Source organism: Caretta caretta, chromosome 4 (assembly GCF_965140235.1).
Source record: "Caretta caretta isolate rCarCar2 chromosome 4, rCarCar1.hap1, whole genome shotgun sequence".
Taxonomy (NCBI): domain Eukaryota; kingdom Metazoa; phylum Chordata; order Testudines; family Cheloniidae; genus Caretta; species Caretta caretta.
This window is the reverse complement of record NC_134209.1, coordinates 11,105,021-11,118,758: the sequence shown is the minus strand read 5'-3', so window position 1 is coordinate 11,118,758 and position 13,738 is coordinate 11,105,021.

Below are 13,738 nucleotides of genomic sequence, written 5' to 3'. Positions count from 1 at the left end.
GTAGTAGGTGACTTCTGGGTACTCTTCTGGCTCTGTCAATCTGTTTCTTCACTTCCGCAGGTGGGTATTGTAGTTGTAAGAATGCTTGATAGAGATCCTGTAGGTGTTTGTCTGTATCTGAGGGGTTGGAGCAAATGCGGTTGTATTGCAGAGCTCGGCTGTAGACGATGGATCGTGTGGTGAGCCTCCAGCTTTCATCCAGACCACACCACACAATCCCTTGTCTACAGCCGAGCTCTACGGTACAACCTCATTTGCTCCAACCCCTCGCACAGAGACAAACACCTACAGGATCTCTATCAAGTGATCTTAAAAACTACCTGCTGAAGGGAAGAATACCCAGAGGTCACCTACTCCAGGACAGGCCCAACAAAGAAAGGAACAGAACGCCCCCAGCCGTCACCTTCAGCCCCCAACTGAAACCTCTCCAGCGCAGCATCAAGGATCTGCAACCTATTCTGAAGGACGACCCATCACTCTCACAGATCTTGGGAGACAGGCCAGTCCTCGCTTACAGACAGCCCCCCCAACCTGAAGCAAATACTCACCAGCAACCACACAACAAAAACACTAACCCACGAACCGATCCTTCCAACAAACCCATTGCCAACTCTGTCCACATATCTACTCTGGAGATCTGGAGTACTGTGTCCAGTTTGGAGCCCCACACTACAAGAAGAAGGTGGAAAAATTGGAAAGAGTCCAGTGGAGGGCAACAAAAATGAGTAGGGGACAGGAACACATGACTTATGAGGAGAGGCTGAGGGAACTGGGATTGTTTAGCCTGCAGAAGAGAAGACTGAGGGGGGATTTGATAGCTGCTTTCAACTACCTGAAAGGGGGTTCCAAAGAGGATGGATCTAGACTGTTCTCAGTGATAGCAGATGACAGGACAAGGAGTAATGATCTCATATTGCAGTGGGGGAGGTTTAGGTTGGATATTAGGAAAAACTTTTTCACTAGGAGGATGGTGAAACACTAGAATGCGTTCCCTAGGGAGGTGGTGGAATCTCCTTCCTTAGAAGTTTTTAAGGTCAGGCTTGACAAAGCCCTGGCTGGGATGATTTAGTTGGGGATTGGTCCTGCTTTGAGCAGGGGAGTTGTTGGGGACACTGGGGCATGGCCACTAGGTAACTCGAGGGGATGGAAGACCACGAGTGTCGATGAAGCCCCCTCGCACTAGGCCCAGGTGTCCTTGGCCCCCCCTCCTGCCTGGAGGCACTCGCAGCAGCTCTGCGTACTAGGCCCAAGTGTCCTTGGCCCCCCCGCCTGGAGGCACTCGCAGCAGTTATGTTGAGGATCTGCAACAATATGTTGCAGAGTCAGACCGCCTGAAACTAAACAAAGCCAAACAGGGCAGATATGGAAGAACAATGCTGAATAAAGCAGCTTTATGTATAGTTTAACAAATGATACAGAGAACAAGGGAACTAGCTGGGAACTGGATTGGCTGGCTATATGGATACTTAGGGCAGCTTCCTATTGGATAGGTATGCTGGGAAAAAGGATGTATAAAAGCCTGTGTAACTTCCTGCTGTGTGCAGGATCTGAGATCTTATTCTCCCTGGACCTTTTTGCAGCTGCAAATAAACTTTTCTCCTTCTCCACCCCGTTGTGATTATTGGGTGAAGCACACCGGGTAACGAACCAACCCCAGCTGTTGTTTAACCTCTCAGCACTGGGTGCTGGCAACAGCTTTTGGCATCCCTGGGTGGGCGATGAGGCTGCTATTTAGCCTTGCCCGGACCCCTCCTGGAGGTCGAGGATTGCGGCGAGAACCAGCGTGCACTGGTGAGTTCATCGGGGGCCTCGGAGGAGACGCGATTTGATCGACCCCAGAGGGCACGACGGTGCAACGCACTCATATAGTGGAGAAGTAGTTGTGGATGATGGTGAGGAACCGGTCCCTTGGACATGGGGGAGGAGCAGCTGCGGACGACGGTGAGGAACCGGTCCCTTGGATAAGGTAGGAACCTGGAAATGCTGGACGCCCCGTCATCTCAGGCATTGGCTAGGGGTGCTGGTTGCTCAGGGCCGGAGGAGAGAGTCGACACAGCCAGATACTCCTGCTGTCTGGATGCCAATGCCTGAGAGGATTTCATCGCAGTCTCTGACGAGGGGGTTCAGGCTCCAGAGCTCTGCTCTGTTTTCCCAGCCCTGTGCAGGGGTTTGTTTCCAGTTTCAGAAATGGGGCAATGTTCACACACTCCCAATGGGTCTTTGCATAAATCAGGCCCTAAGCCAGGGGCAGGCAAACTTTGGCCTGATGCCGAATCGGGTTTCAGAAATTGTACGGAGGGACAGTTAGGGGAGGCTGGGCCTCCTCAAACAGCAAGACATGGCCCGGCCCCCGCCCCCATCTGACCCCCGCTTCTCGCCCCTGGACGGCCGCCCCGGGCCTCCGGCCCCATCCAACCCCTCTGTTCCCTGAGGGGCTCCAGATCCCCCTGCCCCTAACAGCCCCACACTGCCCCATCTAACCCCCCCCCTTCCTGTCTGTCCCCCGGACCTTCTGCCCCATCCAACCAGCCCTTCTCCCTGACCGCCCCGGGACCTCCTGCCCCCATTCATCCCCCTGTTCCCCGCCCTCTCTCCGCCCTGACCCCATCCACCCCCCAGCCCCTGACCCCCCGTGAACTCCCCTGCCCTCTACCCCACCCCTCCCCTGCTCCCTGCCCCCTGACCGCGCTGCCTGGAGCCCCGGTGGCTGGGGGCGGCTGCCCCAGGACCAGCCGCCGGGCCGCGCCGCACAGAGACCCGGGGCCGGCCGGGCTCGTCGCCCCGCTGCCCGGAGCATGGGCCGGCGACACCGGGAGCGGAGGCTGCGGGGGGGGGGGGGGAGGCAGGGGAGCAGCCGGGGGCTCTCCGGAGCTCGGGGCCGGGCGGAGCGGCTCAGAGCCCCCGACCACTCCTTCTGCCCCCCGCTCCCCACGTGTCGCAGCCACCCCACCCAGCTGAGACACCCCACCCCACAGACGCCTCCCCTCCCTACAGCCCCCCATAGCCATGCTGTGTCCCCCTGGGGGCTGCCATGGTGCTGCCCCTCCCAACCCAACCCAACAGCCACAGCCATGCCATTGACCCAAGTCCCCGATCCAGGTCCCCTATTGCCTCTCCCTCCCCCACATCCCTCCCAGACCCAGTCCCCATCCCGACAACCCAATTGCCCCCTGTCCACAACCCCCCTCTCCTCCTCCCACAGCACCAATCCATCCCCTACCCTCCCACAGCTCCCACCACACAGACCCCTCCACCTCCCAGCTGGGCCCCTTCCCGCCCCCTGCCACCCCAACCACCCCGTCAGACACCCGCCCCCCCGCTGGTGCACCAGGGTTTCCCCAAGACCCACCAACAGCTGTGAATGGTGTGGGGGAGAAGGTGTTGGTATTTGGTTGTGTATTGGGATTTTGTGTACGTGTCGAGGCTTGTGGTGGCTTTGTGCTGGGAGAGAAGTTGATCCCTGATTTGGGGCCGGGGCTTCTCTGACTCGGGGTCCTATGAAGGGAGCCAGCCAGTCAGGCCGTGGCACCGGAGCCAGCAAACAGGGCTGTAAACAGGGGAGTCTGAGGGGGAGTTTGTCTTGTGGTGCTTGTTTGGGGTTTGTTGTTGCTGTGGGGGGTGGGGTTTGGGTGTTTCCCAGGTGAACAGGATTTAGGTGGGAAGGCGATGACAGACACAGAGGCAGCGGTGGGAGTGACTCATGTCGTGGAAGACACAATGGAGATGACTGGCTGTGGAAGCTGCCGTATGTCCATGATCCTGGAGGGGGGACCTGGGAAGAGTTTTGTCTGCATGAAATGCCGTCTGCTCGAGCTGATGGAGGAGAAGATCTGAGGTTTGGAGATGCAGGTGGAAAGTCTGGTTGAGTTTAGAAAGGGGTTTGAGCAGATGATGGAGCAAAGACATGAGGTATCTGAAGGGAAAAGTTCTCACTTGCAGATGGAAGCAGGACTGGGGAATTCTGAGGGGAGACTGCTGGGTGAGGGAAGTGGTCAGTGGAAGCATGTGACTACAAGAACCAGGCAGAGGAAAAGACGGGCTCGTGAAGGAGAAATAGAGCTCAGGAATAGGTTTTGAGAGTTGGAAAATGAAGAAGGGGCTCAACAGGTAGTCACTGAAGGTGGAGGGGCAAGGAGGAAGAGAAGAGTGGCTAGTCCTATAGGAAAAGGGGAAGAGTCAATGGAGACTACACCAAATATGAGCCCCAGGAGGATACAGGATGGGTTGAAGAGGATTACAAGGGAGAATAGGAATGGAAAGAACTTGCAGCCAGAGGGAAGAGGGGATAGACTGGAGAATAGCATCATCACCAGGGAAAGGCAGGGCTATGTGATCGGGGACTCTTTACTGAGAAGACTAGACAGGCCAGTAACCAGAGCTGATCCAGAGAATAGAAGGGTGTGCTGTCTTCCAGGTGCTAAGATACGGGATGTAGATCTGAGGTTGAAAAGGATCCTAAAGGGAACGGGAAAGAATCCCCTAATTATCCTTCATGTGGGAACAAATGATACAGCTAGATTCTCGCTGGAAAGGATTAAGGGAGACACTGCTTGGCTGGGGAAGACGCTTAAGGAAATCGAGGCTCAGGTGATCTGTGGTGGGATTTTGCCTATTCCTGGAGAAGGTCAACAAAGGCGTGACAAGATTATGACTATCAACAGATGGCTCAGGCAGTGGTGCTAGAAGGAGGGCTTTGGGATGAATGGCCACTGGGAGGCATTCCTGGACAGAGGACAGTTCTCTCGGGATGGACTTCATCTGAGTAGGGAAGGAAACAGACTTCTAGGATGGAGGCTGGCACAACTGATTAAGAGAGCTTTAATCTAGGAATCTGGGGGAGATGATTGGTTGGGGAATGTCCAGGTAATCTCCATGCCGGATTTTAGCCTTGAGAGGGAAGAAAACAAAGTAAGAAAGGATACAGCCGTGGGTAGGGGAATGGCTATAAGGAGGAAGGGCAGTGTGGACACCAGTCTAGTAGGTTCTGCTGGCTGTAGAATGACCGTGCCTCATTGGGTAAAGAAGGTGAGGGAGGCCAAACAGCAAAAATGAAGATGTTTGTGCACCAATGCGAGGAGCCTTGGTAACAAAATGGAGGAACTAGAGGTACTGGTGCAGGAAGTGAAACCAGATATTCTCGGGATAACAGAAACAGGGTGGAATAGTCGTCATGACTGGACTACGGGTGTTGAAGGGTATGTGCTCTTTAGGAAAGACCGAAATAAAGGTCAAGGTGGTGGAGTAGGATTGTCTATCAATGAGGAGGTCGAATGTAAAGAAATCAGCGATGGAATGGATAAGACAGAGTCCGTCTGGGCAAAAATGACATTGGGGAAGAAAACGACTCGAGCCTCCCCTGGGATAGTGCTTGGAGTCTGCTGGAGACCGCCGGGATCTCATGTGGATATGGATCGAGCCCTCTTTAATGTTTTTAATGAAGTAAATACTCATGGAAACTGCGTGATCATGGGAGACGTCGCACGCGCGCACAACACGACACACAACCCGTCACACACACACAAATCACACATAACACATCACACACTGAACAAAACACTCAAGACAACACACACACAACCACGTCTCACACGCACACGACACACAACGTCTCACACACAGAGACACGTCTCTCACACACGCCGACACACATGCAAGGCACTTGACGGCTCTCACACACGTCCACACACAAACACACGACACATAATGTCGCACACATGCCGACACACACACACACGCCGACACACGATACTGACACACATGAAACCGACAAACACACGACACAGACAACGACTGACACACACACACACACATGACGTCTCACACACACACACACATGACGTCTCACACACACACACAACTTCTCTCACATAGGCCCACACATGACACGCCCACACAACACACACACACACACGCCCACACAACGCACGCAGAACACACGCCCACACACACGACACATGCACAACACACAACACACCACACGACATGCCCCCCACACAAAACACAACACAACACACAACACAACACACGACCACGCCCACACACCACATACAACACAACACACGCCCACGCCGAAAGACACACACCACACACAACTCACACCCACGCCCACACACACACACACACACACACACCCGCCGACTCACGACGACTCACAAACAGCGAGACGGCAAACACACTGACACACACGACGTCTCACACGCCCACGACACGACACCAACACGTCACACGACACACAAGACGGAAGAGGACACGACACCGAAATCCCACCCCGGAGACGAACCCCCGCGGGGGCGAGAGCGGAGCGGGGACGGTCGGGGGAACTCGGTCTCTGGGCGGCGCGTGGGGCCGGTGTGGGCGGGAGGGAAGAGGGCGGCAGGGCCGAGGGCGAGATTCCCAGCCCCCGTCGAGCGCTGGGGAGCGAGGGCTCCGGCTCGGCTCTCGCAGCGGCTCTGGCGAGGAATGGTGCCGGAGCTCTCGCCGGAGGGGAACGCGGCCGGAGGGGCCTGAGCCGCTTGGGCCTCTTTCCAAGGAGGCGGAACCAGGCCTCCGCTCTCTGCCCGCTGCAGACCCGGCTGCCAGGTCGGCGCTTCCAGTTCCTCGTCCGCACTCGCCGTCTTCTCGTGTGTTCGCCAACTCGCTCTCTCCTCTGCTCTCCTGGTGCCGTCTCCCTTTGTAGGACACGGGTAGGTGTGCATTCCCACAGGTGAGGTCTCGGGAGCCATGGAGAAGTCGGAGCGGAGGAAAATCATGCAGGGCAGTAGAAAGGCTGCTGAAAGTACCTGAAGAGACAAAGGAAATGAGAAGGGGGAAGTCCAGACTAAGACAGGAGTCTAGTCTGTAAAGAGAAACAACGGGAAGTCTAACGTTCAGAAACTCTTCAAGTTGCCAAAAGACATTTAGGATGGGAAATGACTTCTTGAATCCAGTCTCTTTAAGATCTTAGGCTTAGTATGTGTGTGTATTTGTATTTGCTTAGCAATCTGCCTTCTTCTGTTTGCTATCCCTTATAATCACTGAAAATCTGCCTTTTCTTGTGAAACTATTTTTTGTTTATTATTATTATTATTAATAAACTCAATTTGTGCAGCGGGTGCTCTGGGAGGAAAAGCTTTGTGCATTACTCCAAGGGGCCGCCCGGTGTCACTGTTGCTCCATGAGGGAAATGATTTGAGCATGACCTGAATTGGCCACCCACTGTCACTGTTGGTGCAGGAGGGAAATGATTTGTGCATTACACTGACTGGCCACCCGGTGTCACTGTTGCTCCGTTAGGGAAATTATTTGTGCATTACCCAGAGTGGCCACCGAGTGTCACTGTTGCTCCATGAGGGAAATGTTGTGTGCAATACCTGGATTAGCCACCCGGTGTCACTGTTGCTCCACGAGGGAAATTGTTGGTGCATGACCCTGAGTGGTGTGAAGGAAAAGTTAGCCTGGGTGACTCCATTTTGGTTTGGGGCCCACCATTGTCTAAAAGCAAGCACATCATGCACCAGGAGGAGTGTTTCTTAGATACTGCATTCCTGTGAAAATCCTCCGCCCCCCCCCCCCCCCCCCCGCCCTTGTCTCCAGCCTGTTTTATCTCCCGGTTTCTGTTCTTTGTCTGTTCCTAACTCCCTGCCTCCTGGCCTTGCTGTGGGCCTCCCATCCTGATAAGAAAAGTTCCTGGTGAATTGCTTTAGGACCATGTAATGTAGCTGAAGTCACGGTTTAGCACGGGGAATGTACCTAGCCGGGATAGGTGGTAGATAAGGGAAGGGTTTGTCTATTGGCTAATTTTTGGGAACCTGCCGTTGTGGACTTGTTCGTGTGCCTCAGCCTAGACTCGAACTGTGCGTGACCTAGCGGGTATAATTCGCAGCAGCTTGTGTGCGTGACCTGAAAGGTAGAATTCGTAACAGTGGCCACCCACTGTCACTGTTGCTCCATGATGGAAATGGTTTGTGCATGACCTGAATTGGCCACACACATCACTGTTGCTCCGGGGGAGGATTGTTTGTGTGTTACTCCTGAGTGGCCACATTGTGTCACTCTTCCTATATGAGGGGAATGCTTTGTGCATTACCCTGTGTAGCCACCCAAGACAACACACACATCACACACAAAACATCACACACACACAACACGACAGACGACACGAGACGATGCACAAAAGGGCAGAAAACGTGACACAGAAATCACAGACGACACCGACACCCACACACAATACGACACACAGCACCTCACATGACGCACAAAACGGCACACGTGACACACACACAACACGATGCACAAAATATCGCACACAAAATATCACACACCCACACACAACACGACAGACGACACACACAGAGAGAACACGTCACACATACAGAAACACGTCTCTCACACACACACAACACAGGACACCGACACACACAAACAACATGACACACACATAAAATGACACACAAAACAGCACACAAGACGACACACAAAAATCACACACAACACATGACACCGACACATAAACACACACACACACGAGACGATGCACAAAAGGGCAGAAAACGTGACACAGAAATCACAGACGACACCGACACCCACACACAATACGACACACAGCACCTCACATGACGCACAAAACGGCACACGTGACACACACACAACACGATGCACAAAATATCGCACACAAAATATCACACACCCACACACAACACGACACACACACAGACAACACGACACCGACACACGACAAACAAAACGGCACACGACACGAGACACAAAAATCTCACACACCACATGACACCGACACACACAACATGCCCACAAAACAGCACACAACACGGCACACAGCAGAAGGTTTCATCGAGGAGGAGGATGTCCCGGGGTCCCCGGGCGATGCTCTGGGACTGCTCCCCAGGAAGCCAGGCAGGACTCTGGGGGAGTCTTCTCTCGGGGAGCAGCCTGTCTGCAGGACACACAGCTCCCCCGGCTCCACCTTCCTGGCTCTGACCTCGGAGCCTTCAGCCTCCCCTGCCCCTCCGTGCGCTTCCCACAGCCAGTCCGCCCAGGCGGGGTCCTGGGGGGGGCAGAGGGTCCTGCCCCCCAACTCCGCAGTCAGACGGGACTCTCAGCCAGCCAGGAAAACAGAGGTTTATTAGACGACAGGGACATGGTCTAACACAAGCTTGTAGGTGCAGAGAACAGGGTCCATTTTGGGGGTCAGTGAGCCAGACAACCCCGTCTGCCCTTCACTCCATGTCTCCAGCCAGCCCCCAACTGAAACTCCCCCCAGCCCCTCCTCCTCTGGGCTTTGTCCCTGTCCCCGGCCGGGAGGTCACCCGATTCCTTTGTTCTCCAACCCTTTAGCTCTCACCTCGCAGGGGGGAAGGGCCCAGGGCATCAGGTGCCAGGAAAGAGGGTGTCGGCCATTCTCTGTGTCCAGACCCCTGCACACACCTGCCCTCCAGAGCTCTGCAACGATCATACACCCTTACCCAACCCCCTAGATCCTTAAGAACTGCATAGGGGAACCTGAGGCACCCCCACACAATTCAGAGGAAACATGAAGTCCCGCTTCATCACAGATGACTCCAGGAGGTGAGTTGCTTGCTATCCTACCATGTTTTTCTCTGTCTCTCCTCTAGTATGTTGGCCATCACACACACTCTGTCTCTGTCTCTGTCTCTGTCTCTCTCTCCTCCTCTCCTGGTGCCAACGATGACCAGGCCCCGGGTGCCTGGGCCCCAGTTCCCTGCCTGTGCTCCATCTCTTCCTGTATCTGCCTCGCCCCTTCTCCCAGCCCACACTGCCCACCGCTGCCTGGATGATTTCCCCCTCTCCTCCATTGCACCCCCCTCTGTGGGGTCCCTGCCACTCACCGTCTGCCTCCTCTCTTCCACCCCCTCCCCCGCTTCCCCACGGGTCACTCTGGGGCCGGTTTTCTTCACCATCTTCGTGCATGATCTGGAGGATGAGATGGATTGCACCCTCAGCAAGTTTGCAGATGACACTAAGCTGGGGGGAGAGGGAGATACGCTGGAGGGTCGGGATAGAGGATTGGGCCAAAAGAAATCTGATGAGGTTCAGCAAGGACAAGTGCTGAGCCCTGCACTTAGGAGAGAAGAATCCCATGCACTGCCCCAAGTATGTGAATCCCATGCACCGCCCCGAACTGACCCTCCCGGAGCATCCTCAATTCCATGAAACAGCTGTTCTGGGGTGGGCAGGAAGTGCTGGGAAGGAGGGTGGGGAGTTGCTCAGTGGGGGTGTGTCTCTCTGGGTGGGGTCTGTGTGTGTTTATGCACAAGCTGATTGTGATGTCACGGAGGCCAACAGCAAAGAGTGTTGGGCGTCAGCATTCTTGCCCTGCCGTCAGTCTGCCAACTGGCTTGGTTGACAACGGCTGGTGACCCAAGGAGCTGCTGAGAGACGCGGACCATCCCTCTGTCAGCAACTTCTTGAATCAGCTATTTCCACAGGTGTTTGAGGAACAAAAGGATGAGTTTTTACAGAAGGTAATTCCCAGATTCTTTCCCTGCTCATTAGATCGCACACGACAGGTCGGCGCCTCCTTCTCCTCGGGACGGGTGGGGCGGGTGTGGCAACAGGCAGGTCTCAGCGTTCCCTTTTGATTTGAAAGTGGCCATCTCTCAGGTCTCCTCCTGCTTCAGCCGGTCAGGTTCTTTGGAGGCAGATTTAGATGATTTTATCTTTCAGCAGACTAGTCGGGGGGAATTTCCAGGGATCGAACCAAAAGGGAAGAAAACAAAACTCGTGTAGAATTTAGATTGAGATCTCCATCAATCGTCTTTCCCTTGGAGTTGCCCCTAATGCCCTCCTTGCCTTCAAGTTGGGAATAGAAACCCTTTGTCTCCTGTCATGACGGCCAAAGAAATGTGTATTGAGAGAATATCGATCTCAGAATTCACATGATTGAAATGCACATAAATGAGCTCAAATAATGCAGAAGAAATTAATCTTAAGATACTGAAAGTGATACAGCTCCACTCCCATCCCCTGGCTGTCATCTTGGTAGCTCTCTCAGAAAGAATCTCATGGCGATAGATCTCAAAACTCTCTACAAATTCTACTCTACCCCCTTGGGCTAGAGAAAAGAGATGTGTCGATCCCCCCCACCCCACAATTCCTTTCCAGGAAAGGGGTTTCAATCAACTGTCGCCTACATTTGTCATGGGTCTCGCTGTGATTTCTTTGTCCTTGTTTTGGAGGCCTAACTTCTGACTGGATGTTGGAAATAATATGGGTCATTCTTCATTTCAAGTTGACTGATTCTTTCCCCCATGCTAATACATTCCAGATTTTCAAATAGTTGAGAAGAAGTCAACATATTTGCAGCTGCTAATTCATCCTTCCAGACCCTCAAACCCTTGAGATGACAATCTTTTCTTCCTTTTCCTGGCTTCTCTGGGAACAGAGCTTTCTTGGTTTGCAGCTTGGCCCGATCTGTTCCCAGAGTCCCAACATTCTGTGCACAAAGGAGTGGGGTTAAGAAGGAAGCATTTTTGCAACTAGGCCCAGGCAAAGAACATAGAAACTGACCTTTTGCTCTTTCTATCCCTAGCCTCTGTTTGCCAGGTGCCAGGAATGAGCAACAGGAATGGATCGCTTGATGATTCCCTATTCATTCCTTCTGGGGCACTCAGCACTGGCTACTGTCAGAAGACAGCGTACTGGGCTCAATGGACCTTTGTTGTGACCCAGTCTGGGCGGTCTTGTGTTGCTTACCTTCTTGGTTGCAGCAACCAGTCCTGGCTATTAGAGGAGCAGATGGCTTCAAAAGCCCACTCTCGTGGATCTGGGAATCCTGGGCAAACTAATTCCCTTCCTTTCGAGAAGGACAGAAAAACCCATTTCCTCCTTCTTTCTATTCCAGGCTTCGTTCCTTTTTCCAAAGACTTGCCTCTCGGGAGCACAGAGAGATCCACGTGCACAAAGTGCTCGTCCAACCTGCAGCCATTGAGGCATGCTCTGGCCTCAGCCCCCAAGAACAGGCCTTGCCAGAGAAGCCCCAAGGAAGAAAATGCTCATGGACCATCATGAAAAGACTCTGTGTCTGTTGCCAATCCCACAACTCGATGGCAGAGAGCAGTGAGGAGAGAACAGCTTCCTCTCCAAGAAGGTGGACGCACTTGTCCCTGAAGAAGAAAGCAGCGGAGACCCGGGTGGAGGCAGAGGAGGTGAAGCTGCAGGAGACAACACACAAAGTCAAAGCGGATCTTACAGGTGAGATGGTTCAATCCACATGGTTCGCGAGGAGCATGTGAGGAACACTCACACCAGTCACTTGACAAGCCTCGACATCAGGGCCATCTCATGGGACAGTGATGGGTACCTCCGGCTCTGGAATCCATATAGAGGGTGGCAGAGGTCCATGGCTGAGGAGGGGAGAGCTGACAATGTCAGGTCACCCCCCTCTGGGGATCTGGCACGGTGGGGTGGGGACTACTAACATTGTTCCAGGCTGGAAGGAGAAGAGAGAGGCTGGACGTTGGAGGAAATCCTTTCTTTTCTCCTGGATTGGGTCCCTTTCCTCAAGAAAATGCTCCAGAGGTCTCAGCAGGTCACAGCTGGGAACCGTACCAGAGCTGAGTCATTCCTTCTTGGGGGGTTCAATGCAAAAGGAGGCCAGGTGCCCATCACTGACAGGAAAGGGGTGCAAGGGGAGGGGAAGAGTAGAGGACACCATTGAAAAGAAACTGGCTCCGAGGGAAGAGGAAGCCTCGTGTGATTAAAGCCTCCAGCTAGGAGTCAGGAGAGCAGAGTTCTCTGCTGAGCTCTGCCAACAACCTTCAGTCTGACCCTGGGCAATTCGCTTCAGGGCTCTGGGCCCAACTTCCATCCTCTGTAAACCGGGGGGAAGACATGGAAAAGCAAAATGTTAAGAATGTTTCTTTCTGCTGCAGGGACGAAGAAGGAGCCGTCTGACACGAAGGGGAAGTGGGAAAAAGGAAGAGCAGGAAGAAGAGTGCACTCCCAGCCCCTCATTAACAAGCAGCTCCCATATGACGATGGTAATGGTGCTGTGTGGCCGTGCTCATGGAAAGCATCCCTTGCTGTGTGTAGGAATATCTCCCAGGGGCTGAAAAGAAACACTCGTCAAGGGTGATCAACTCCAGCCAGTCTTTATCTGGGTCGCTTGAACGAGGCCCGCTTTGACAAAGGGGTTTAGGCACCTAAAGAAGTCCAGAGGTGCTTTGTGGGATTGGCAGAAGTGCCTGACTCAGATGCCCGATTCTGATGCACTTTCCATGGCACACAGGCACGGCTGAAAATCAGACCAGGCCCATCCCTGCCCTGGTCGGGGGAACCCACATATCTCCTGGCTGTGGGGTTCTGGCCCATCTCGTGGCACCAGGACCACTTTGAGACACAGAGAAAAGGAGTCTGCTCTAGAGCCTTAGCTAACAGCCTCTTGGCTTTTCGCTCCTGTGGTCGAGGCTCCTGCACTAAGCTCCAGAGGTCCCAGGTTTCCTCCCACCTGCCAACATCTGGGCTCTGTCCGAGTTACAAAAGCCTCTAGACACCTTTGTAACTCTTCCTCTTCGGGACAGAGCACCCTGCAGCGCATACAAAAGGCTGCAATTCTGGGAGCTTCTGACCCGCCGGGGGTCTGGAGTATGGAGGCGAGTGTGCCACTCCGCCGTGCTCTACTGCATCCTAGGATATCAGGGTTGGAAGGGACCTCAAGAGTTCATCCAGTCCACTCCCTTGCTCAAAGCAGGACCAAACCCCAATTTTTACCCTAGATCTCGAA